Source organism: Pistacia vera, unplaced genomic scaffold (genome assembly GCF_008641045.1).
Source record: "Pistacia vera cultivar Batoury unplaced genomic scaffold, PisVer_v2 Contig331, whole genome shotgun sequence".
NCBI lineage: Eukaryota > Viridiplantae > Streptophyta > Magnoliopsida > Sapindales > Anacardiaceae > Pistacia > Pistacia vera.
Genome location: NW_022196148.1, coordinates 175,758 through 203,235, shown reverse-complemented (window position 1 = coordinate 203,235; position 27,478 = coordinate 175,758). Strand labels below are relative to the sequence as shown.

General features: G+C 41.3%; 1 pseudogene; it reads right to left on the bottom strand.

The window, feature by feature from the left end:
* Window positions 1-33: 33 nt before the first annotated feature.
* Window positions 34-27,478, bottom strand: LOC116137621 (annotated as a pseudogene).

Genomic DNA, 27,478 nt, shown 5'->3' with positions numbered 1-27,478 from the left:
GTTCCAATAAGTGAACAATGCCAAATTGCTTCACACCGAACCAAAAGAGATCCAGTTGAATCTCATGTTGTTATTCCCGCAAATATGCATATTATCTTATAAAATTTTCATTTCTCCAATTCATTTTAACAAGTAAATCAGAATAGCGCCTTGACATAACCAGATGCAATTTCGATACCACTCACACCTCTAGGAAGAACTACTCAGACGACTCTTGATCCATGATTCAAGATTCCGGAGCTCCTCGTTGCTTGGGAGTGACCAAGACCAGGATAAGCCTACAAAATTATTGTAAAACATGTTTTAATAAAGTTCAATGATAGTAGAGAGAATCACAGAGAGTATTACTTTATTACCTTAAACTCGCAGCTTACGCCAGCTTGTTCAAGGAAGGTGGACCTGCTTGTCCAGCCTCAAACAATACTGTTCTGTCAGCCATTCCATGAGACCACAAATTGAGTCTGTAATAGATTTCAGACCTCAGACCATAAACCATGCAATACCATCCATTATAGAAGTATAATTCAAAATGGCAAGTAAAACCTGCAGAATGCTGCTTCCGACTTCGAAAAGAGGTAATCTAAAACTAATTTAGATACTTGACCATGGATCTGAGGTCCATCAGCAAATAACATTGTTATAATTGTCACCAGTTGGCCATTTCTCTAAAGATTACAAAATTCTTATCTCACATACTTACAAACAGGAAGGCAAGAACGGGGTAGAAGAGATTAAATTGCAATTATGGGGAAAAAGGAAAAGAGACAGAGAGAGAGAAAAGAAGATTTCAAATCAATAATTATAGACGATTGATACTTATAAAAGAAGCACCTTTCTTGCATCTGCAGTAAATTTTTCAATCAAGAAGATTGAAAGGAATCCATCCGCCTGAAAACTGCTCCTCCTCCAAGAGTTTTTGGGTACAACAACACTACCCAATGTCAAGGCACCTGCAAATTGTTCATATCAGTTGCACCAAAATCAGCACAAACCAGTAATGTCTTATTTATGTTCTCTGTGAATGTCTAGAAGAAAGAGAGAGAGAGACCTCCTTGACTAAATCCACACAAACACATTTTTTGGATCTGTTCCAGCAGCTACTTCCTTGTCTAATCGCATGCACGTTCTGAACAGCTTTGAGCACACCAGGTTCATCTTTCGGTGAATTCTGAGGGTCATAAACAAAAAACTCAATGAATATCTGAACAGATTATCAATATCCATAGGGGATCAACACTAGTCACGTTAGCTCTCTCCTCTAAGAAATTTCTAAGCATTTGCATGGGATAATATTCTCACTAAAGCTTCAGATAGCAGAGTGTAGCAGGTTATACCATCAAAATTTACTGCCATTGCTGTAAAAGAATAAATAAAAGAACCCAATTCATGCATTAAATATTATTTCCTTATCACAATCATTACATTAAGATAAATCTATAACAAATTAAATCAACATTTCAATACAATATCACTAATATGATGAAGGTTTGGAAAACTTCCAAATAAAATAATCTATAAAGTGGAATAACTTACAGCAGTCACAGGAACTCTCATGAATGTCAAACCACGGGGCATCACCGAGCCATCTACAAAGAGAAGCAAATTAAAGCCATAAGATATTGCAGGAAGGAAAAGGAAACATATCTTTATCGAATAAGTAAATATTAACCTATCAAGTCGATATGAAAACAGGACAAACAACCATGTGACTATAGAAATGATTAAGATCAAAACTTTTCCAGGTTGTCACAACAAATAAGAACTAAGAACTTTTCTCGAGTAAATATTTGACCTCATGCTATAATCACATTATTTGAAATCTATCATAATTGATGACTGAAGAAGCTGCTAATCATCACAAGATACCAATTGAAACTATCTATATCAGCTTGACGTTGCTTCTTCTCTATATTAAAAAAAAAAAAGTTTTCTTTTTTTAAAAAAGCATAAAGGAAAAAATGTAGGTAAACACGCACCTCCCAATACCAAAATTAAGAACTTATAGTAATAATAATATGCTCCATAATAATACAAGTAAACAAATTTAATTCTCATAAGAAATTTCATCAATTTGATTTCTATGTAATTTTCCTGTTCTAAAAGAAATGAATTTCACAAATGAAGTTTAGGATGACAATTATAATAATGCATCAAGCAAGAGCATCTTTACTCTTGTCTCTCTACTTGATCACCTTTAAATTCTTTACCAAACTCCAAGGACTCAAATCAAATAAACAAAATGGACACACATCCATCATTTGCTTCACTAATAAAAAATTCGTAAAGCTACTAACCATCACATAGTTCCAAATCAACTACCAGTTGTGAAACTTGGATCACCAAGACAAAAACTTCAACACAAATACACAACAAAAAACAAAACCCATTTGATGAAATCCACAAAAAACTGTAATCACACCATAAGAGAGATACTTACAGTTGCAAGTGACAGGGTTGTTAGGAGCAGAAGGGAAGGACCATTTGGTAAATTTAAACTCAGGAGAAGTGAAGAGTGTCTTGATGGGTTCATTGGCGGGGCCAGAGTCACCCAAACCATGGAGCCACAGAACAAAGCTTCGAGCCATGGAGTCTTGTTTGTGAAGAAGTGGGTTTGGTCGGAAAAATACTATGAAAATAATGGTGCTACAGAGGGTCACCGTAATAAGAACGATCGGTTTTATTAATAACATGAGTTGCCGCAGTTCTGGTCATTTTCCCCTTTTTTTTTTTTTTTTTCCAGTTCCAAGGTCGTGGGCAAATCACCACTGTTAATTTTGGGAATGCATGTGAAAAGACTCTTAATGCCCCTAATCCTTTCATATTGCCTAATAGATCCTTTTAGATGCTTCTAGTTCCTCTGTTTTGGTACTGCAGGCTGAAGTCCAATAGAGGCCCATTTTTATTAGGTCCGTTATAAGGTTGACATAAAAATTTACCAGTTAGAAATCGAGTTAACGATTTTTTTTCACCCAAATAACAGTTAATAACACTTTCTCACCCCCACACACTTTTAAAATATTATTTTTATCTAAATTTATATTTCAACTGAGAATATAGAGCAAACTCAATTCAAGCTATTAGGCATAAAAAACAGAGGTCGATGAGTCTTTTGATGGTGAAACTTTTTATTTTAGTGGTTGTGATTTATCAGAATTTGACTTGGGTGAGGGGTTGTACAAACTCTAATTGTTTGATTGCTGACGATTGATGGGATCAGTGAGAGTAGGGTTTAAAAGATTTTAGTAAGTGATGATTAAAGAAGAGACTGGTGATAGTGTGGGGTTGTAGTGATTAGGGTTTGAAAGGTTTTGAACTGAACCAGTTTTTCGATTTGGAAAAATTCCCGAATCGAAACCTAACCGATTTAAGGGAAAACCGGTTTTTCGGTTAACTGGTTTTCCCCTTTTTAATTGGATAAAACCTTTTTTTTTCCTAAATTAAATTGTAAACATAAACAATACATATCCAAATAAAAACTAAACATTCATACATATCCACTGACCACTACTAACAATTTTTTTAGGGATTTAATTTAAATTATTATTATTTTATTTAATATATAATATTTAAATTATATACATATCATAACTGGTTTTGTTTTTTTCCGAACCGTTAACCGAACCGAAAATTCAGTTTTTTGAATTTTTTAAACCATAACTAAACCGTTTTTGGTTAATCAGTTTTTTGGTTCGGTTATCAATTTGATTACTGGTTCAGTTTGATTTTTGTATTTTTTTGAATACCGTTAGTAGCCATGGCAAAATCAAAAATCAAATATAAATTTGAGTAAAGAAGTAATATTTTAATAGAATATGGATGAAAATGTCAAGCCATTATTTAGGTAGAAAAAACAAAAAGTCGTTTACTAAGTAGAAATCTCTTCAGGGCTGCTGCAATTAATTTAGACGGTGCTAGAGCGATTGATTGTAGAATTTCCATAGAATTCCTCCTATTTTGGTGGGTAACGAACGAATCCTGAAGATGGGCGAGCCAGTCATCACTCTGTTCCTGAAAACGTTAGAACAGCTTCAAAAAGGAGGACAGCTTATCACTGGAATTCAAGAAGAGGTAGAGTGGATTAAACGCGAACTTGAAGCCATGTTAGCTTTCCTCAAAGAAGCAGACCGTGGGCAACGACGGGATGGACTTGTTAGGGCCTGGGTTGGGGAGGTAAGGAATTTGGTTTACGATGCTGAAGACATCATTGATACGTTTGTAATACGTAGTAGTACGCTACGGTGGAATCTCATCAAACACATTCAAATGCGATATCAAGTCAATTCTCAGATTCGGAAGATCAAAAGCAGGGTTACAGAGGTTAAGGAAAGAAGGGACCGTTACGGTATTCTCGCCTCTGAAGCTCAGATTATTTATCGCCCTTCATCTAAGAGCACTGGTGCAGCTACACCTTTTGCTCGGGAGGATGACATTTTAGGAATTGACGATGATGTGGAACAGATTATGAAATCATCACTGGCGGGAAGGCCGAATCGTCGAAGAGTTATTTCTGTATTTGGTATGGGCGGTTTGGGGAAAACTACTCTTGTTAAAGAAGTTTACAAGAGAGTTAAGGCCAGCTTTGATTGTTATTCTTGGGTATCTATATCGCCATCCTACGATTTAATAGATGTCCTTAAGGCTGTGTTATTCGAGTTTAAATCAAGCAGAAAAGAGGCAGCTTTGGATATAATGGACGACGTTAATGAGGGACAGTTGCAAGAGAGGACCTATCGTTACCTGGAGAACAAGAATTACTTGTTAGTTGTTGATGATTTATGGGAAGCTCAACTTTGGGATGAACTGAAGCAAGCGTTGCCAAGAGACCGAGGTCTGGTTATATTTACTTCAAGGATACGGGATATAGCTTCAAAGGTGGAAGACAATTGCCACATTCAAGAGCTGCAACATCTTCCTCATGAGTTGGCCAGGGACATTTTCTGCCGAAAGGCATTTGGGGAGGAGATGACTTGTCCTAGAGAATTGGAAGCATTAACAGAGGCCATAATAAGAAGGTGTGAAGGGTTACCACTCGCAATTGTAAACCTTGCAGGTCACTTGTCTAGGACGGAATCAAAGCAACAAGAAATGCAGTCCTTACTCCATGATCTTGATTGGGAGCATAACCACAGTACTGATCTTGAGCGACTAAACAAGGTCTTGGTATGTAGCTACAATCACCTACCATATTACCTTAAATATTGCTTCTTGTACATTGGTTTGTTCCATGAAGATTATGAGATCGGGAGAAAGAGACTAATCAGAATGTGGGTCGCAGAAGGCTTTGTTAAAAAAACTTCTCAGAAATCAGAAGAGGAAGTTGCCAACAGTTATTTTAAGCAGCTTATTGACAGGAGTATGATCCAATCCATTACCTTGCATGCCCGAGATGTGGTGAAAGCTTGTAAATTACACAATCTAATGCGTGAAGTTGCAACCCAGATGTTCAAGGAAGAGAAATTTGGAGCCATTTTGGTTGATAGGAATAATGAAATTGAAGACAGACAACGTAGATTATCAGTCTACAGCAATGCCGAAAATATCCCAGCAAATATAGGTAATTTGAATCTACGCTCCTTTCTCCTGTTTAGAGCAACTGAAATGTCATCTTCTGCATTAAGAAAATTGTTAGCAGAACTCAGGCTTGTCAGACTGTTGGATCTACAAGGAGTTGGTATTGAAAGTTTACCGGATGAAGTTGGGGACCTGATCAACTTGCGGTATCTAGATTTGCGAGGCACCATGATAAAAAATCTACCCAACTCAATGAAGAATTTGCGAAATCTACAAACTTTGGATATCAGAAACACAAATGTCAGCACATTGCCTCGTGGAATCAACATGCTTACGGAGCTGAGACATCTCCATATGGCAAGCTTCTTTGAACGTGATAATAAAGATTTTCTGAAGATACCTAAGGGAAAACTGTGTTTTAAGGAACTCCAGACACTCTCCGGCATAGATTGTGACCAAAATTTTATGAAACAACTGAGGAGCTTAACCAACTTGAGGAAGTTATACATTGGAGGAATTACAGGATCAAACAGCGAAGAACTGTGCAGTTGCCTGAGAGAAATGAAGAAGTTATCTTCCTTAACAATAATAAGCAAACATCCGACTGAAAACCTTCAATTAAATCCGCTTTTGAGGTCTCCACCTCGTTTGGAGAAATTAAAATTGCAAGGGTCTCTCAGAAGATTGCCAAGTTGGTTTCAGTCTCTAAATTGCCTCCATACATTGTGCTTATACAAGAACTTTATAGAAGACGACCCTTTTCCAATCCTAGAACAATTACCCAATCTTCTTGTTCTCACTCTTAGCATCTTCTGCATTTTTATGCAGAGATATATGTTGCAGTTCAGGAGGGTTTCCTAAGCTCACATCTCTACGTATCCTTGATATACAAAGCTGGGAAAGATGGATGCCAATCGAAGAAGGCACAATGCCAAGCCTCCGCTATTTGCTTATTGCAAATTGTCTGATGTTATTGCAATTACCAGATGGCTTTCACCACCTCACAGCCCTTCAGAGTTTAACTCTAGCAGGTATGTCTCAAAACTTTTCACATGCTAACGGCGATTGGAAACGATAGCAGTATCCATCGCTCTTACTAGGAATGTGCCTGTGAATCCACGGTGGGTGTGCTAGTGAAGCAAGCAGATCTACATGTTCATGTAAGCAGGTCAAGAATGGGCAGTATATTTTGTTAAAGATGATGCAGCTATCAAATTCATCCTTCAATCGAGTCTCTTGATACTCACGAGTAATGTATCATTACTTCTAATGAAAAAATTGCACAACCAGAAAATGCACTAAAAGTCTCATTTTTTCTTTACATGCAACTCTGTCTTCTTGCTCTCCCATAACTTGTGCTTCTATTTATTTATTTATTTATACTAGAGTACTGTATATGTCAAAGAAACCAAATCAATATTTTTCAAATTGGGCAATTATTACAATCCTTGAGAGTCCCTTCATTTTCACTAGTCTTCACTCAAAATTCTTAACTGTAGGAAGGTGTCAAGTTTTAAATTACCTGGCTGTGTCCAAAGAAATGGTAATTTTGTTGCAGCCCTCCTGGTTTGCTCCTTTTTCATTGACACTATAAATGCAAGAACTATTGAATATGGACCAATAAGTGATTCCAGTGGGGGGCTACGATGCAATGAAAGAGCAAAATGCGAACCTCAACCGGCCAACCCTTACGATGGAGCTTGCCTAGCTTAGACTCGATGTAGGGGCAGAATGTGTAATGGAGATTGCCTAGCTTAGACTCCATGTAGGGGCAGAATGTGTAGTCCAGGTAGTGAATCGAAAAGTTAATACATACAAACTTTTGTATATAAATTGACATGATTATAAAACAGACCATCATCTTGATGATAGTACTATAATAACGATGGCGATAATAATACTATTCACCTTCCACCAGCTATCTACAAATATCATTCATCCCTGGTTTGCTCTAGTTTCTTGTTTATAGTTTAATGAAGAGGATTTCCAAATGAGAATCGTTTTTTTTTGCAGGTACATATGCAGGATATGAGTTTTTGCCTTCCAAAAAATAACAGAACATTTTAGGAATTCTCCGACTTTACAGATGATAAGAGTTCAAATAATGTTAAAAACCCCTCCAACTGTAGACTGAGAAAGTAAAGGAAATATTTTCAAAAATATTCCCAATTGAAAATAGAGGATTATAGGAACATGAGCAGACATGGCCAACACAAATACTCCAATTTATCATTCCAATTGTAAATCTCAACCTTAAACTAACTCCACTAATCAAAAGAGCAGAGACATGGCAAATACACCAATATGTAACAAGAATTTCAAAGGGATACAATTTGGATCATGACAATATTATGTATATAGTAATATATCTTTGGCCGTCACTGATGGCAAGATCTGGCCTTTTGCGGTCGTTGACGACCAGATCGACACACGTCTGACTAGATCTGATCGGTCTGCGTTGTAACGCCAGATTACTACGGTGGTTGCCAGAATCTGGCACTGTCGGTTGATGGGGGTGTTTTTATCATTTTACAATTTAATATATTGGGGTGTTTAGTTAAATTAGCAAACCTGTGGGTTTTTTTTTACAAATTTTTAAAATTTAGCTCGTAATAATCACCCAATTCAACTATCAAATACTATCCAAAAAATTATATCTAAAATAATAAACCAAACGCACCCTATAATATTAATATCTCAAGAAAACTTACAATATCTAAAGAGAGCTTGAAAAGTATATGAACTGAGTCAGAGTCACAGTGTCCGAATGTAGAAGCTTTATCCTACATTTCTAGAGCAACTTATAACAAAAACAAATGATCCAGAATGACATTAGATATCCTATGTCCTCCTGCATACTAAAATTGACATAAATAAATTTCAATAATTTGTGCATCGTTAACAATCCAAGAGTTTTTTGTGGTGATGAAGAGTGCTGTTATCGCCGAAAACGCCGAAAACGGGCCATTTTTGTCGATGTCGACGGTAGTGTTTAGGGTGTTTTTACAAGATTTCAAACTTATAAGGACTTACAGTAATTTTTATGAGTATTTTTGTTAGATTTCAAACCTTTGGACATCAGTTTGACCCGCCGGTCAAACCAGTTAAACTGCTCGACTCGAGACCAATGGCCTGGCCAGGTCCCTGCACGGGTCCGGTTTCCAGTCACTAGATAAGAGTGGATAAAGAGCAAGCTCCAAGCCATGGTAACAGGTGCGACGTGTTATGGGAAGCTTGAAGGCCACTCTTGTTCATGAAGTTTACGGGAGAGTTAAAACTAGCTTTGAATCTATGCCCTTGGATTTACACCATTGGAAACTGCGGCAACCTTTCTTAGGAGTTATGGGATCATTTTCGGTAGAAAGGCATTCCAGGGCTAGTGGACTTGCCCTGAAAATTTGAAGCACAGAGAGGCCAAACGTTGGAAGAAGGCGCACAGGGTTATCAGTTGCAATTGTAAAGTGCGCCCTAATTTTGATTGGAAACTTAGTCCAATTCTGTGGTTTCAATTAATTGCTCCAATAAGTAGAAACAATGCCAAATTGCTTCACCGAACCAAAAGAGATCCAATTGAATCTCAAGTTATTATTACAGCAAATATGCATAATTATCTTATAAAATTTTCATTTCTCCAATTTATTTTAACAAGTAATAATCAGAAGAGTGCCTATGACATAACCGGATGCAACTTCGATACCACTCACACCTCTAGGAAGAACTACTTAGACGACCCTTGATCCATGATTCAAGATTCCGGAACTCCCCTTTGCTTATGAAGTGACCAAGACCAGGATAAGCCTACAAAATTATTGTAAAAACAATGTTTTAATAAAGTTCAATGATAGTAAGAGAGAATCAGAGAGAGCATCTGTTGAGAAGGAAAGGTCAATGACATTCATTGACAAATATATTATATTAATTGTATATTTATTTAATTGCCTTTCATACTTAGACTACCTAGAATAGATTAGCATGATTGTAGGACATATTTGTTTTGTTGTCTTTTATATTTAGACTACCTAGAATAGACTAGCATGATTGTAGGAAAACTTTTGTATAAAGCTACGCCTCCTTATTCAATAAAATACAATTCAAAAGGCATATATTTTTCTCTTATTTTCATGGTATCAGAGCAGGGCACGATACCCTAGCTCTGCGCATTTGTCTTCTTTCTTTTGCCTCTTTTTATCACTGTTTCTCTGCATCTGCTCCCTTTCTTTTGCTTCCTTTATCACTATTTCTCTTTATCATGACTGAACAGCAACCTTCGAATGGAGGCAAGCTTGATGCTAACAATCATATTTTCTTCACCATTCGGATCATCCAGGAATGGTGCTTGTTTCCAAGCCTCTCAATGAGGATAATTATTCGACATGGTTAGAAGCCATGACAATTTCTTTGAACGCCAAATCTAAGTGGGTTTCATAGACGGGACCACCACAATGCCATCTGCCACAGCCAAACCAGACGACTATGCTTTGTGGAAAAAATGCAATGATATGATCCTCTCTGGATTCTCAACTCCACTCACACGGACCTTGCAGATAGTGTCATTTTTTCTACCATTGCCCAGAGGTATGGGAAGACCTTGGGATCGTTTTTCTCAAAGCAATGCCCCTGTATTTTTCAGATTGAGAGGGACATTGCTTGTCTTGCTCAAGATCAGATGATGTTGCAGCTTATTACACAGACAAAAAAATTATGGGATGAACTGGGATCCTATAATGACACTATTTGCTCTTGTGGGGCAGACCATAAGAGACGCAGATTGATGTAATTTCTCATGGGACTCAAGAGTCTATAGGGCAATCGAGGGCAAATTTTGTTGATGAATCCACTACCTGATACTGCCAAGGCTTTTCTTCCATTGTATAGGAGGAGAAGCAGCGAAGCTTGGGGCTGCACGTGAGACAGCAGAGAACTCAGCATGGTTGTTCGAAGGGCGAACTAGTGGCTCTGGCTGTTCGACATGGACAAGGTTCTTCTTCTCGTTCCAACTCATCTATCGAAAACCTCTGCATTGCTCTTATTGTGTCGTGACCATCATGTACGAGAAACATATTGGAAGCTGAATGGGTACCCACAAAACACCTAAACAGCATCAAACAGGTCTAATCAAGGACACACTCATTTCAAGCGCAACCATAGCCATCAATCCTCAGTCAACAATGTCAAAGAAAGTCCAATAATGCAAGAAGTGCCATCAGTGACAATGGGCTCTCTGATTTGCAAATCCAGCAAATCTTATCTATCATGCAGGGTAAAGGAACAACACAATCTGCCAATCCTAAAGCTAATGCTGCTTCCTCAGGTTTGTTACAAAATTGTTACGCCTCCATCAATTAATTATCGATAGTGGTGCCATAGATCACATTACTTCATCTCCAACTTTGCTTGTCAACGGCAGTAAGAATACCTTTTTGCCACCAGTTGCTATGCCAAGTGTGAGAACAAGCTCCGATTACATCCATTGGGAATTTACTTTTGAATTCTACTGTTACTTTAAAAAATGTGCTTGGTGTGCCATCTTTTAAGTGGATTTAATGTCTGTGAGTCGAGTTACCAGAGATCTAAATTGTTTAGTAATTTTTTTCCCTTATTGGTGTATTTTGCAGGACTTGACGACGAGGACGACGATTGGTTTGGGTGAACAACGAGACGAACTATTACTTGGTTGCGTTAGCGTCAGAGAAGTCAAAACCTCAAACTCATCTGCAGCAGCCACTCTTTCCGTTCACCCAGTTCTCAGGTCACCTCCACTCTTTATGGCATCGTCGATGGGGCATTTGTCTTCCTCTAGATTAGATTTATGGCAAACATTTGTTAAATTTCCCTTTTCAGTCTAATAATGCTTGTGATGTTTGTGCACTTGCAAAACAAGTCGACTTTCGTTCTCTGTTGTTCAATTTCGTCTGTTAGACCTTTTGAATTAATTCATTGTGACATTTGGGGTCCCTAAAAATTACCTCTCTTTCTGGTGCAAAATATTTTTTGACTATTGTGGATGATTATTCTAGATTCACATGGGTATTTTTTATGCATCACAAAAGTGAAACACAACATTACTTATCAATTTTTTCTCATTTGTCCAAACACAATTCCATGTTTCTATAGCCAACATTCGGGTTGTAATGGTGGAGAATTCTACTCTATGAGGGAATTTTTTAAACAAAAAGGGACCACTTACAACATTCTTATGTCTATACTCCTCAACAAAATGGGGTTGTAGAGCACACGCATCGCCATATACTTGAGTCTGCTAGAGCTTTTCTTTTTCAAGCCCACCTTCCTTTACATTTGGGCAGAATGTGTTTTTACTGCTGTTCATATAATCAATCGTTTGCCCACACCACTTCTTTCTCCCCAAACACCTTTTGAACGACTTATGGTAGACTTCCTTCTTATTCACATATTCAAGTTTTTGGGTGCCTTGCCTATGCTACTAATGTGGCACGTTCCCATAAATTCGCTCCTCGAGCCAAACGATGTATTTTCTTGGCTATCCAGTCGGTCAAAAGCTACAAGCTTTATGACCTTGCCACCCAAAAATATTCACTAGCCGTGATGTTGTTTTCATGAAACTATTTTTCCTTATGAGTCCATTCATCACCTTCCTCAAATTCAGCCCCAGTGTTCCTCTTTCTGTACTGATTCTTCCCCACCAGTCCAAAACCCTCACCATTGGAACCAATTTCTCTTGCCCAACAACCCTCACCGCCAAATGCACCTGCTAGTCCTCCTCCCGAACCTATTTTACGCCGCTCTCAAAGACCGCATCACCCTCCCATGGCTTTACGTGATTATGTTTGCAATCAAGTAACGTCTCCCAAACATTTGCCGTCTTAGTCATCAAGTCCACAAAGGTACGCGATATCCCATTTGCAATTTTGTCTCTATTCATCTTACTCACCACAACATTGCTCTTTTACTGTGCTGTCAGTCAAGATATTGAGCCTACTTTATACAGAAGCAGCTTCTCATTCACATTGGCAAGAGTAATGCAACTGAATTGGCTGCTTTAGAGCTAATCACACTTGGTCTCTCACTTCTCTTCTCCTGGTAGAAGCCTATTGGTTGTCGTTGGGTTTATAAAATCAAACGACACTCGGATGGTACTATTGAGCGTTTCAAAGCTCGTTTGGTTGCAAAAGGTTACAACACAGTTGGAAGGTATAGATTACCATGACACTTTTTCTCCCATGCTAAAATGATTACTATTCGTTGTCTATTTGCTGTTAGCAGCTGCCCAGAATTGGTCTCTTCACCAACTTGATGTCAACAATGCTTTTCTTCATGGCGATCCCATGAAGAAATTTATATGTCTCCACCTCCTGGTCTTCGGCGACAGGGGGAGAATCTAGTGTGTCGCCTTCACAAGTCATTATATGGCTTAAAGCAAGCTTCCCGACAATGGTTGCCAAGTTCTCTACAGCTATCCAAGCTGCTGGCTTTGTTCAATCCAAAGAGATTACTCATTATTCACATGTCAGAAAGGCAAAAGTTTTACAGCTTGTGTTGATATGTTGACGACATCTTATTACGGGTAATGATGTAATGCCATACTAGCTCTCAAGCAATTTCTACATAGTCATTTTCGAATTAAGGATTTGGGTGATTTGAAATATTTTCTGGGCATCGAAGTTTCTCGGTCGAAGAAAGGTATTTCCATCTCGCAACGAAAATATACTTTGGAAATTTTAAAAGATGGGGAGTTTTGGGTACTAAACCTGTGAACTTTCCCATGGAAAAAACATAAAGCTTTCGGATCAGTGGAATTGCTTAAAGATCCATCTCAGTATAGGCGACTTGTTGGCGCCTAATTTATTTGACTATTACCGGCCGGATATCAACTATTCAGTCCATGTGTTAAGTAGATTCATGCATGCACCACGGAGACCACACGGAAGCTGCCTGCGTGTATTGCGTTATTTGAAAAGCAGTCCAGGGCAAGGCTTGTTTTTCCCTTCTCAAAATGATTTATCTTTGCGAGCTTTTTCTGATTGGATTGGGCTGGTTGCCAATATCTTGTAGATCCACTACGGGTTACTGTGTTTTTCTGGGATCTTCTCTTATTTCCTGGCGGACAAAGAGGCAGAAAATCGTATCTCTTTCCTCAGAGAAGCCAAATATAGAGCCATGACAGGTACTTGTTGTGAATTATCCTGGCTACGTTCATTATTGAAAGATTTGAGAATATTGCATCCGAAGCCAGCATTGTTATATTGTGATAACACAGCCGCCTTACATAGCTGCCAATCCCGTTTTCCATGAAAGAACCAAATATAGAGAGGATTGCCATTTTATTCGTGACAAATACAAGATGGTTCAGTTGTAACCAAACATATTGTCTCAACAAATCAACTTGCAGATGTGTCACCAAGCCATTGGAAAGGAAGCTTTCTCACTATGATACGCAAGTTGGGAGTTCTTGACATTCACTCTCCAATTGAGGGGAGTGTTGAGAAAGGAAAGGTCAATGACATTCATTGACAAATATATTATATTAATTGTATATTTATTTAATTGCCTTTCATACTTAGACTACCTAGAATAGATTAGCATGATTGTAGGACATATTTGTTTTGTTGTCTTTTATATTTAGACTACCTAGAATAGACTAGCATGATTGTAGGAAAACTTTTGTATAAAGCTAAGCCTCCTTATTCAATAAAATACAATTCAAAAGGCATATATTTTTCTCTTATTTTCAGCATCACATTTATTACCTTAAACTCGCAGCTTATGCCAGCTTGTTCAAGGAGAGGTGGAGCTGCTTGTCCAGCCTCAAACAATACTGTTCTGTCAGCCGTTCCATGAGACCACAAAATTAGAGTCTGTAATAGATTTCAGACCTCAGACCATTAAACCATGCAATAGCATCACATGAAAGAAGTATAATTCAAAATGGCAAGTAAAACCTGCAGAAAATGCATGCTTCCAACTTCAAACAGAGGTTAATCTACAACTAGTATAGATAGTTGACCATGGATGTGAGGTCCATCAGCAAATAAAAATAGTTATAAATGTCACCAGTTGGCTATTTCTCTAAAGACTACAAAAACTCTTGTCTCACATGTTTACAAACAGGAAGGCAAGAAAGGAGGTAGAAGCGACTTAAATTGCAATTGCGGGAAAAGGGAAAAAGAGGCAGAGAGAGAAGGAAAGAAAGTCTTTCAAAGCAATAGTTATAGACGATTGATATTTATAAAAGAAGCACCTTTCTTGCGTTTGCAGTAAATTTTTCAATCAAAGAAGAATTAAAAGGAACCCATCCACTAAAAATTGCTCCTCCTCCAAGAGTTTTTGGGTACAACAGAACACTAGTCAACATCAAGGCACCTGTAAAATTGTTCATATTATCGCACCAAAAGTAGCAAAACCAGTAATGTCTTATATACGTGTGTCTATGTGAATGTCTGGAAGAAAGAGAGAGAGAGAGACCTCCTTGACAAAGTCCACATACAAACACATTTTTTGGATCTGTTCCAGCAGCTACTTCCTTGTTTATAATCGCATGCACATTCGGAACTGCTTTGAGCACACCAGGTTCATCTTTCGGTGAATTCTGAGGGTCATAAACAAAATACTCAAATGAATATCTGAGCAGATTATCAATATCCAATAGAGGATCAAACATTAGTCACGTTAAAGCTCTCTACTAAGTATTTGCATTGGATAATATTCTCACTAAAGCTTTCAGATAGCAGAGTTAGCAGGTTATACCATCAAAATTTAACTGCCATTGCTGTAGAAAGAATAAATAAAAAGAACCCCAATTCATGCATTAATATATTATTTCCTTATCACAATCATTACATTTAGATAAATCTATAACAAATTAAATCAACATTTCAATACAATATCATCTAATAAGATGAAGGTTTAGGATATAACTTCCAAATAGAATAATTTATAAAGTGGAATAACTTACAACAGTCACAGGAATCTCAAGAACGTCAAACCAGGACGGCATCACGTAGCCATCTACAAAGAGAAGCAAATTAAAGCCATAAGATATTGTAGGAAGGAAAAAGGAAACATATTTTTATCGGAAAAAGTAAATATTAACTTATCAAAGTCGATACGAAGACAGGACAAAACAAGCATGTAACTATAGAAATGATTAAGATCAAAACTTTTCGAGCTTGTCACAAACAAATAAGAACTACTAGAAAGAAACACATGAATAAGGGATTGAGAATGCAAATAATGGCAAGACAATGTTTAAAGTGATTCGGATGCTCAATCAAGCGAATCCTACGTCCACTGATATTGTATTTATATCTGAAGGATCAAGTCGCAGCTTAGTGAACTGACTTTGGAGTATTGGGAATACAAATGAGAGAGAGAGAGAGAGCTATTACAAAGAGAAGATAGTTAATCAAGAGTAAAATGAGCCAATCCCACAAACCGGAGAGAATCTCTCTATTTATAGTGGGATACATTGAGGTAATGATTACTGAATCCGAAAAAAGGGGTCAGGTACCGTGCAAATCCTCCTTTGCGTCCCGTTATTCACCTACTTGCGTGTTTTCCTCGTTTTATGTAGGGATTGGACACGTGGATGACTTCCAGCCTCTCGTTAGTCTGGCGCGCACCCACTGCACTGGCAGGAGCATGCTGCTCACGCTAGCATGCGACGTGGCTACGCCTGAATGGCTGCAGGATCTGCTTAGTCTCTGACCACTTGTGCTGACTGGGCTTTACGTTAGCCCTTACTTTTCCAAGTATAACAGAAGTCCCCTAATTTTCAAGGTTTGAGAATCGAACCTTGGAAATTATGAATGCCTCGATTTGACGCGTTTTAAAAGATGTTGTTCGAAATGACTTGATTGCAAAAGAGGTCGAGAGGACATCTCCTTGCATGCGACCTAGGGTGATCTTTGCTCCTAATAGTCAGCGACCTGGATTCGGGCATCCAGTCCTATAATGATGATTCCAACCTGGACGGAATCTTCAACCTATTTACACTTAGCAGCTTTTCAAAGGATAAATGGTCGTTGCTTCGCGGCTGATGGGTTGAAGAAATCACTTCGCAACTGACGTGAGATGAGGTTGAAGAGTTACGTCGCCTCGCAACCTACAAAACGAAGAGCGTTTTTCATAACGACCTCTTCAGGTGTTATCCGTTGCACTTTTGCAGTGGATGCATTAAATGAAGCACCCTTTGCTCTGACAGATGTGTCTTAAGTGCAATAAGTGCCAGCCATGCGCATTAAATGCGAGCCATGCTGAAATGACATTCCCTATCAGAGCATTAAATGTAGACGTGGGCGCATTAAATGTGGAGGAGGGAAAATGTGCCGTCGCTTAAGCGTTTCAATGGAAGGGGATGACGATCTGATTTCTCGAGGTGTGACGGTCACTCTTTCCCACTGATTCGTGACACGTGGTCGCGATCAACGGTCGGATGTGCTTTCCGTCCAAACATTGTTTGACTTCAGGAAACCAAAGTGTCATTTCCTTAGCTATATAAACCCCAAGCTCTCTTTAGGCAAAGTCACAGTACTTTCATTCTCAGAGAGAGCAAGAGACTTTCGCGAATCTTGGTTTTTTGCCTTCCTGAGTGGTGTTTGTCTGATATTCGGAGCAAAAGAGCCAATCTTTCTCATTCCAAGAGGTAAAAACGATTCCCTTCTATTTTTGGTTTGATTTTGCTTTCGACAGTTGTCATGCGACGACTGTCCATTGGTAGCTCATTGGAGATGAAATATCCTCCGTTGGGTCAGGCCCTTAAAGGTGGCCCTTTAAACATTATGTTAGGGGTTTTCTAGGGTTTAGGGAGGAAATATTTATTCTCCTCCACATCATTGTACGAGGTAGCGTACGAGGACTGAATGGTTCCCTACTTGTCGCTTTTGCAGACCGCAAGAGAATGAACCCCCCAACGACCAAAGCTGAGGAAGGACCAGCTCGCCCATGCAGGATGCTCCTACGGGTCCTATTCGAGAGATTTTCTCTATACTTACCAAGGAAGAGCTTGAAAGAGTGATGGAGGTCTTCCGCTATAGAACACACATAGCTCGGTATCTGCCACGAGGGTTGGCCGCGATCTCCGAGGACATCTTCAAAGGTGGGGGGTTGATCCCTTTCCACCCCTTTGTCAGGTAGGTCCTCGATCATTTCGGGATCGAGCCAATGCAACTCACACCGAATGCGTACACGATTACCGTTGCCATGTACATCGCGTATCGTGAGAATGGGCTGGGCGAGCTAACGGCGGTAAAGCTCGGTTACTCATATATTCTGAAAAAGAGCAAAGACAAGGATTCTTACTACTTGTCTAGGCGACCTACCATAGAAACAGGGATACACAGTTACCCGAGTAATGTAAGACCGTATGAGACAAAGTTCTTTTTCTTTCATCATGACGGCCTTTGCCGCTTCCAGGAGCCGAGTAGGTTCTTTTTCCTTTCGAGTTTATTGGCTTTATTTGTCTTTCGCTAACGAGCTGTTTATTTTCTGGCAGTTAACAAAGCGACCAGTTTAGAGCTGCTCGTGGATCCGGACAGAATCACAACCTTCGGTTTTCTGCCTGAAGAAAGTTGCGACGTGAGGCTGCTCATGACAACCACGAATTTGCGAAAATTCGGTTTCTTCAACCGAAATGTGGCCTTAGAGACCCTGCGGAGTAAGTTTCTTGACTTCTTTTTGACTCTTCACGTAGCAAACTGTGTTTGCATGCAGCGACCATGCCTCCCAGAGTGTCCAAATCATCACAACCAAGGCAATTTTCCTTCCCCCGAAGGGGTACCACTGGACCAACTGGAGTGGCTCCCAATAGTCCCTCCCGCAGGGGTACATCGGCAGCCGATCCAGCTCGAGCTAAGGGTGTTGTTCGCCCTAAGCAGAAAACTACGGCTCAGAGGCCTAAAAAGAGAAGGCTGATTCGGATCGAAAAGTCAGAGTCTGAACCGAAGGGTTTGGGCGTCCAGCCTGGGAGGTCACAACCTTGCAGAGCATTCCACTCGGGAGGGCCAGCTAAGGGCACGACCGGCATGTCCATCGCCCCCGAGGGTCAGCAGGCAAGGCAACAGGCGACTGTAGTCCTCGGGAGGAGGTCGGGAAAAGTGCTAGCGGGGGGACACTACCCGCTGCGAGCACTGGCACTCCCATCCTAGAGTCAATGGGACATCTACCGGACCATCTGTAGCAGGTGGTCTTTGCAATTCTCGAATGCGGGCTTACGGAGGCTTTCGAGCAGTTCGTGGCTTCTGGTATCATGGACCTGATGACCACATCCTTCCACCACCTGAACCAGGTGAACATGCCTTTGGCGAAGACATTTGCTTATGCAATATAAATAACCTAATTCTTTTCGCTATGCAGGCCCTGCTCTCCATGCACCTGTCCCTGTAGAAGGTCTAGCTCGAGGCTGCCGAGGGATTGGTAGAGATGAGGAAAGAGAATGCGCACTTAAGCGGGACTTGGCGGCCGCTAAAGCAGAGACAGATTTTTCTACCACCTTGGCAAACTAGTACCTGAACAAGAGGAACGCTGCTCTTCGCACGGTGGACTTTCAAAAGGCAGAGTTGGAGAGGCACGGGGAGGAGATGAATGAGCTCCGGAGGACGTGGCCAGACTCACCAGGGAGGCCAGTGAGAAAGACCAAGAGCTGAAAGCAGCCTCTAAGCAGGCCTCGCGAGTAGAACAGGAAATGGGCAAGTTGTGGGAGAATACTGAGAAGCAGCGGTCAGCACTTGAGGCCGAGCTCCACTTTACTCGAGGTCGCATCACTTTGCTAACTATGGAGATGCTGCAGCAAGAGGCGGAGATCGAGAATAGGGCTGCAGAATGGACGATTCAGTCCATCTTTGCCCTTCTTTTGAGGAATCCTGAGATAGATCTATCCGACCTCCCTAACGAGTATCGAAACGATCTTGCTTCCATGGCATAGGCCGAAGCTGAGGAAGCGGTTTGGGGACCTGACCTAGAGTAAGAACAGCCTGAGTTCGTTCCTGAGGAGCCAGCACCCGATCAGGCGACCGGCAACCAGCTTGGGGAAAAGGATCAGTGATCCGCTTCCCTTGTTTTCTCCCTCTATGCTTATTACTTTCCCTTTTCATAAATAAAGATATTGCTTTTCACAATTTTTCATAAGTATTTACAATTTTCGCATTCTTTACATATGAGATCGTATTCTAACTATTTACAATAATATTGGTACAAGTTTATACGAACAGAATTGTATATATGGGAAAATTATTATAAATTATCAGAATTGTATACTTGCTATTACAGAGACTGCAAAAATTAAGACTGGCCTTTACGAGGACATAATTGAGTTCGAAATTACTGATAATAAGGTCGGAGATGCTCAGCATTCCAAGCTCGGGGTACTTCGGAACCATTTAGCCCTTTGAGATGGCAGGTCCCCGGTCTTATTACTTTGGTAATACGGTATGGGCATTCCCAGGTGCGCTTGTGGATATAGCCAGATCAGTATGACCCCCGCGGACTCCCTGACTACCGTTTGCGTTGAGAGCGAGGACCGAACGGATGGAAGAGGCACGTGACTGCTTGACTAAAGCAGTTAGATGAAGGGCGGTGGATGGGATAAGAAAGTAGGCACTCCATTGTTGGCTTCGTTGTACAGGTCCCTTCGAAGTGAACCGATTCCTACCTCCACAGGGATCATCGCTTTGCAGCCACATGCTAGCAAAAAATGAGTTTCTGAGGTAGAGGTCCTCGAAGTCGTCCTATATGCCCATAGGACTTCGAGGAGGTCGTCAGCTCAATTCCCCTTGGCTGCGCCAAGTTTTGCTTTCAAAGTGTGCTTGATGGTTTTGTTGACAGCTTTAACTTGACCATTTGCTTGCGGCCTTGCGACTAAGGCAAATTTTTTATAAATACCCAACTTGTCGCAAAGCTGGTTGAACTCCTCGTTATCGAATTGTTTACCATTGTCTGAGATGAGAGTATGAGGAATCCCATAGCGGCATACAATATTCTTGAAGACGAAGTCCTTAAGCTTTCTGGTTGTGATCGCGGCTAACGGTTCTGCTTCGACCCACTTGGTGAAGTAATCCACCGCGAACATGGCATACTTGACTCCCCCCTCACCAACTGGCATGGGACCGATGAGATCTATTCTCCACATGGAGAATGGCGAGGGGCTGGTCATGGTTATCAGCTAGTGGGAAGGAGCTTGCGATATGTTCGCGAACCACTGGCACTTGTCACACCTTTTGACAAAGTTGTAGGTGTCTTCTTGGACTGGGGGCCAGTAATACCCTTGACAAACAACTTTGTTGGCGAGAGATCATGCGGCGGTATGGTTACCACAGATCCCTTCATGTATCTCCCTCATGATGTAATCTGCCTCTTCACCGGTTACACATCAGAGGAGAGGAGCGCTAAATCCTCGCCTGTACAACTGGTCTCCGATGAAGGTGTAACAAGCAGATCTTATTCGCAGGGTCCTTGTCTTGACCTTGTCATCGGGCAAGGTTCCATCTCTAAGATACTGAATGATAAGGGTCATCCAGGAAACTAATTCTGTTACATTCATGGCCTATTTGATTGGGGGGTCTCAATGAGCCAAACAAGAATGCTTTCCGGTGCATCTAAATCCAACGACGAGGCTATCCTTGCCAACATCTGCCACAGAGTTGTTATCTCTAGGAATCTGTGTGATCGTGAATTACTTGAATGGCTCGAGTGCGGCTTTAGCTTTCTTCAGATAGCTGATCATGTTTTCTTCCTTGGATTGGTACTCCCCAAAAATCTGGTTAACGACCAGCATGGAGTCACCGTGGATGTTGATCGCAGTTGAACCCATTTCTCTGGCCAACCGCAGTCCAGCGAGCGGAGCTTCATGCTCGGCCTCATTATTGGTTGCCTTAAAACCGAACTGAAGAATGCCATGAATGCGAGTCCCTTCCGGACTCAAAAGGAGAAGACCTGCCCCAACTCTCTTTCTGTTCGATGATCCATCAACGTAGAGGCTCTAGGTCGATAGATTTTGGGCAGTTTCCTGAATGACTTCGCTGGACAGTTGCTCCAACTTATTCGTCGGATGATATAAGAATTCTGATATGAAGTCGGCAACGACCTGCCCTTTGATGGTTGCTTTTGGTTTGTTTTTCAGATTGAACTGACTTAATTTCATGGCCCATTTAAGCAACTTACCCAATGCCTCTGGTTTCTGGAGGACCTGCCTGAGCGGGTAATTGGTCATTACATGAATCGTATGGGAGTGGAAGTAAGGTCGCAACTTTCTGGAAGCGATCAGTAGGGCATAAGCTAATCATTCCATTTCTGAATACCGCATCTTGGCATCCAACAGACGCTTGCTCGTATAGTACACTGGCCACTGGACCTTGTTCTCTTCCCGAACTAAGGCAGCACTGACCGCGAACTGAGAGACGAATAGATACAGGAGGAGGATCTCTTACGGGAGAGGTTTGGACATAATAAGTGGCTTCTCGAGGTGTTCTTTAATACTCTGGAATGCCTGTTCGCACTAGGGAGTCCACTCAAACTTCTTGTTGGCCCTCAGTACATTGAAGAATGGCAAACAACGATTTGTTGCTCTCGATATGAAGCGACTGAGTGCCGCTACTTGCCCATTGAAGCTCATAACCTGCTTTTTGTTGATCGGGCTTTTCGTATCGAGGAGAGCTTGGATTTTCTCGGGGTTGATCTCTATTCCCCTTTGGTTAACCATGTATCCTAGGAATTTTCCCGAAGCCACTTCGAATGAGCACTTGAGAGGGTTTAGCTTCATTCTGTAGTTCCAGAGGATGTCGAACATCTCAGCGAGATGCGCTATGTGATCTGAAGCAACATGTGACTTGACCAGTATGTCATCTACATAGACCTCCATCGATTTCCCAATCTGTTTGGAGAACATTCGGTTAACCAGCCGTTGGTAAGTTACGCCAGTGTTCTTGAGGCCGAATGGCATAACTTTGTAGCAATACAGCCCCCGATCTGTAACAAAGGATGTATGCTTTTCGTCCGACATGTACATCAGAATTTGATCGTATCTCGAGTATACGTCCATAAAACTCAACAGCTCATGCTCAGAGGTGGCGTCCACGAGCTGGTTGATCTTCGGCAGGGAAAAACTATCTTTTGGGCATGCCTTGTTGAGGTCGGTGAAGTCGATGCAGGTTCGCCATTTGCCATTGGGTTTCTTTACTAGAACCGAGTTGGCAACCCAGCTCGGATAAAACGCTTCTCAGATGGATCCATTCCAAAGGAGATTATCTACCTCAAGTTTCAAGACAGCATATCGCTCCGGATCTATCGATCTTTTTTTCTGGCGAACCGGCTTGGCTTCACTGTCGATGTTTAAGGCATGGCAAATAATATTCGGGTTGATCCCGACCATATTTGTATAGGACCATACGAACACATCGATATTCTCTCTGAGGAACCTGGTCAATTCGGTGGCGAGCTAGGGGTTGAGATTGCTCCTAATCCTCAACATTCTGCTCGGCTCGCTCTGGTCGACCGACACCTCAGATAGATCCTCAACTGGCCCGTTGGAAGGGCATTCCTGAATATGAGGATCCATATTATCCTCAGTTGGGCTAAGCTGTGGCTCGATTCGACTGGTCACCATTGCTTGTCAGGGAATGCCGCACGAGATGCCCTTCCCTTTGCACGCCATCTGCACTGCCCTTACATAACAGTCGCGAGATGTGCACTGAGATCTGCTAACTTCCCCTATCCCCGTCGGAATAGGAAACTGCATCTTGAGATGGTATATTGAAGTGACATCCTTGAAGTTTCTCAACAGTGGTCGCCCTAGGATACCATTAAAAGCAGAGGGCAATCCACTACCAATAATTCAGTTACTTTGGTCACTTCGTCAAAGTCACCTAGCGTTGGGGATCAGGTGGTCCCCTGTAAAACCATATAGGGGGATCGAGGCGGGCTTCAGGTCGGCCTCGTCCAAATTCATTATTTCGAAAGCTGCCTGGAACAGGATGTTCACAGCACTTCCGTTGTCCACCAACATTCTATGGATGTTGCAATGCCCTATCAGAGGCGTGATCACAAGATCGTCATCGTGGGGTTGATGTAATCGAACTGCATCCTTTTTGAAGAAGGTAATTTCCTCCTCCTTGCGAACCTTTGGTGGTCGCCGTGTCGTGCTCATCACACTGATGGGATCGTGATGGGCTACGCGAGCATATCTTTCCTGGGCACCTCGCGAGTTCCCCGTGAGGTACGGTCCCCCAAAGATCATTCCGATGCTACAGATAACCTTACGATCACGACGCTTCTTTCCTGGCTCCCTTTGATTTTTCTCCTACATGGGAGTGGAGTCATCAATATACTATTTGAAATGCCCCTGCTTGATGAGGTCTTCGATTGCCTATTTGAGAGCTCGACACTCATCGGTGTGATGCCCATATTCCCAATGAAAGCGACAGTATTTTTTACTGTTTCTGGCTGATGAGCGATTTTTCATGGGCTTAAGCTCTCCGAGTAGGCCGGCTTCCTCTGATTTGTCAAGAATAGCCGATACAGATGCATTCAAGGGCGTATACTAATTCCTGTAGCGATCGCAACGAGGAACTAGAGTATAAGACTTTTTAGGCTCGAACCGCGGTTTCTTTCCTTTTTGTTGATCGTCGTTATCCCATTTGCGATCAACTCTCCTACTTTCCCCTCGACTAGGTGCGCTACCTGAAGCACCGGGGTCGCAGCAATGGAGTGTCGCCACAGAGTTTTCAATATGGAGGTACTTCTCCACAAGGTTGTAGAAGCGGGTGAGGGAAACATCATCCTCAGCCAGTAGTTCTTTCCATAGGTCGGTCTGTGGGCGAACTCCCGCTATGATGAGAGTCCGAACAGACTCTTTGGGAGTGTGAGCTACTTTATTCAGTTCCCTGTAGAATCGGTTGATGTAAGACTGGAGGGATTCATCCCTCTCTTGCCTTATGTTGCTTAGGTAGCTTAAAAGAATTGAGAATTTTTTGTTTGCTTGGAAGTGTCTCAGGAACATCGTGTCCATCTTAGGCCACGAGCTAATCGATCCCGCTGGGAGTGACCTGAACCACTGTTTGGCATGAGAGGTTAAGGTCACTGCCAGACAACGACACTTCACCAAGTCTGAAACCTGGTAAAGCTCCATCAGGTCGTTGAATTCATACAAGTGATCCTACGGATCAGAATTTCCATCGAACGCCCACATATTGGGCATTCTAAATCTTGATGGGAGAGGGGTGGCTAAAACAGCCAGAGAAAAAGGAGACGCTGCTGCGGCCTGCCCTCGCTCATTTTGCTGAGCTTTTAGCTGATCTAGAGCTCACTATAGCTCCTCAATCTGAGGCAGCAGAGCTATCTCGAGATTGCTTTCCCCATGCAAGTTCGACCCTTACGATTGCGGTTGAGGGAAGTCCGGAGATTGAATACCTCTTCGCCTCGGCCGGCAGTTCTGACCGCACTTGACACACGCTGGCTAGAGTCGTGTGATGGCGATGAATGGTGCGGGGAATTTTCACGACCTCTACGGTGGTATGAACCGCCCTGCAAAGTGTGGGAACCTCCCTCACGATGACAATCAGGATCGTTTTTCTGGCGATGATGTGAATCACCCCGCCCAACACTTTTATGGGGGTGCTCACGCGACGTGGCATGGGATGGCTTGGGATGTGACCTTTCACCGAGTCTTAACGCCACGGGTATTCTACTCGGAACGTGGTCGGTGTTTGCCGACCCTTTGGAGTCCTTTGGCTCGCTGTTCGCCACTTGCTTACCCTTCCTTCGACGCGCTGCAATGCACGCAGCCTGGGCTATTTCCCTTTTCTGCGCTTTCGCACGACCTGCAGGGATTTTTTGTCATTGCACCGCCCCATTTGATTCGGATGACGTTCCCTGGTCCAAATGATCCAACCTTTGGTTGACTGTTTAGAGAGTATTATTAAAACTCTCCAGGTAGCTCATGATGGTAAGGTCAAATTGTGAACTTGAGAAAATACCCCCTGCGGCATTTTGTGGAACTAAGGCTCCTCAGGACCATGATTGGTTCGCTCAGGTTCAAGTCGGCGAGCCATTTACTGTTGTAGGACCAGTTAGGCAAAGATTCTCTTGATGAAGGACGAATACTAAATCAGGTCCTCCTTCTAGCGCCAAACTGTTGGTGCGTGAATTTGACACCAACTAAACGCACGTGTGAAATATTGAGCTGGCCTAGAAGACACACGTGAATAAGGGATTGAGAATGTAAATGATGGCAAGACAATGTTTAAAGTGGTTCGGATGCTCAATCAAGCAAATCCTATGTCCACTGACATTGTATTTATATCTGAAGGATCAGGTCGCAGCTTAGCGAACTGACTTTGGAGTATTGAGAATACAAATGAGAGAGAGAGAGAGAGAGAGAGAGAGAGCTATTACAGAGAGAAGATAGCTAATTAAGAGTAAAATGAGCTAAACCCACAAACGGGAGAGAAGCTCTCTATTTATAGTGGGATACACTAAGGTAATGATTACTGAATCCGTAAAAAGGGGTTAGGTACCGTGCAAATCCTCCTTTGCGGCCCGTTATTCACCTACTCGCGTGATTTCCTCGTTTTATTCAAGGATTGGACACGTGGACAACCTCTAGCCTCTTGTTAGTCTGGGGCGCACCCACTGCACTAGCAAGAGTATGCTGCTCACGCCAGCATGCGACGTGGCCGCACCTAAATGGCTACAGGATGTACTTAGACTCTGACCACTTGTGCTAACTGGGCTCTACGTCAGCCCTTACTTTTCTAGGCATAACAGAAACTATCTATATGAGCTTGACGTTGCTTCTTCTCTCTATGAACAAAAAAAAAAAAAAAAAAAAGGTTTTCTTTTTAAAAAAAGCATAGTGGAAAATATGTAGGTAAACACACACCTTCCAATACCAAAATTAAGAACTTATAGTAATAATAATATGCTCCATAATAAATACAAGTATACAAAATTTAATTCCTCATAAGAAATTTCATCAAATTTGAGTTCTATGTAATTTCCAATTCTAAAAGAAATGAATTTCACAAATGAAAGTTTAGGATGACAATTATAATAAAGAATCAAGCAACAAAAATAGCATCTTTACTCTTGTCTCTCTACTTGATCACCTTTAAATTCTTTGAATAAAACTATGTGCATTAACCAATGTATACTAATCCAAGTACTAAAATTGAAAATTTCAAATTAAAAAATTTCAAATTTTCAATTTTAGTATTTGAATTAGTATACGTTGATTAGTGCACCTAGCATTACTCATATTCTTTACCAAAACTCCAAGGACTCAAATCAAATAAACAAAATGGAAACACATCCATCATTTGCTTCACTAATAAAAAATTCCTAAAGCTACTAACGATCGCACAGTTCCAAATCAACTTCCAGTTGTGAAACTTGGATCACCAAGACAAAAACTTTAACACAAATAAACAACAAAGACAGCACAAAAAACAAAATCCATTTGAAGAAATCCACAAAAAACTATAATCCCACCATAAGAAAGATACTCACCATTGCAAGTGACAGGGTTGTTAGGAGCAGAAGGGAAGGACCATTTAGTAAATTCAAACTCGGGAGAAGTGAAGCGCGTCTTGATGGGTTCATTGGCAGGGCCAGAGTCACCCAAACCATGGAGCCACAGAACAAAGCTTCGAGGCATGGAGTCTTGTTTGTGGGGAAGTGGGTTTGGTCGGAAAAACAGTATGAAAATATGGTGCTACGGAGGGTCACCGTAATAAGAACGATCGGTTTTATTAATAACATGAGTTTGGTTTATATTTCCAATCAAAATATAAACTTAGGTAATAAAATGATATTTTAAAAATAAAAATATCTAAGTCATTCACGTACAATCAAGATTTTTGAACCTGATTCCGTGTCATTCTTCTTGTTGGGGCATCCACTTATGGCCGATCAATTATGAATCTGATTCCCCACCTCCATCTTCTCAGCCACCGCAAATGCCTAATGTTCTTGTGCATATATTAATATTCTCGATATATATATG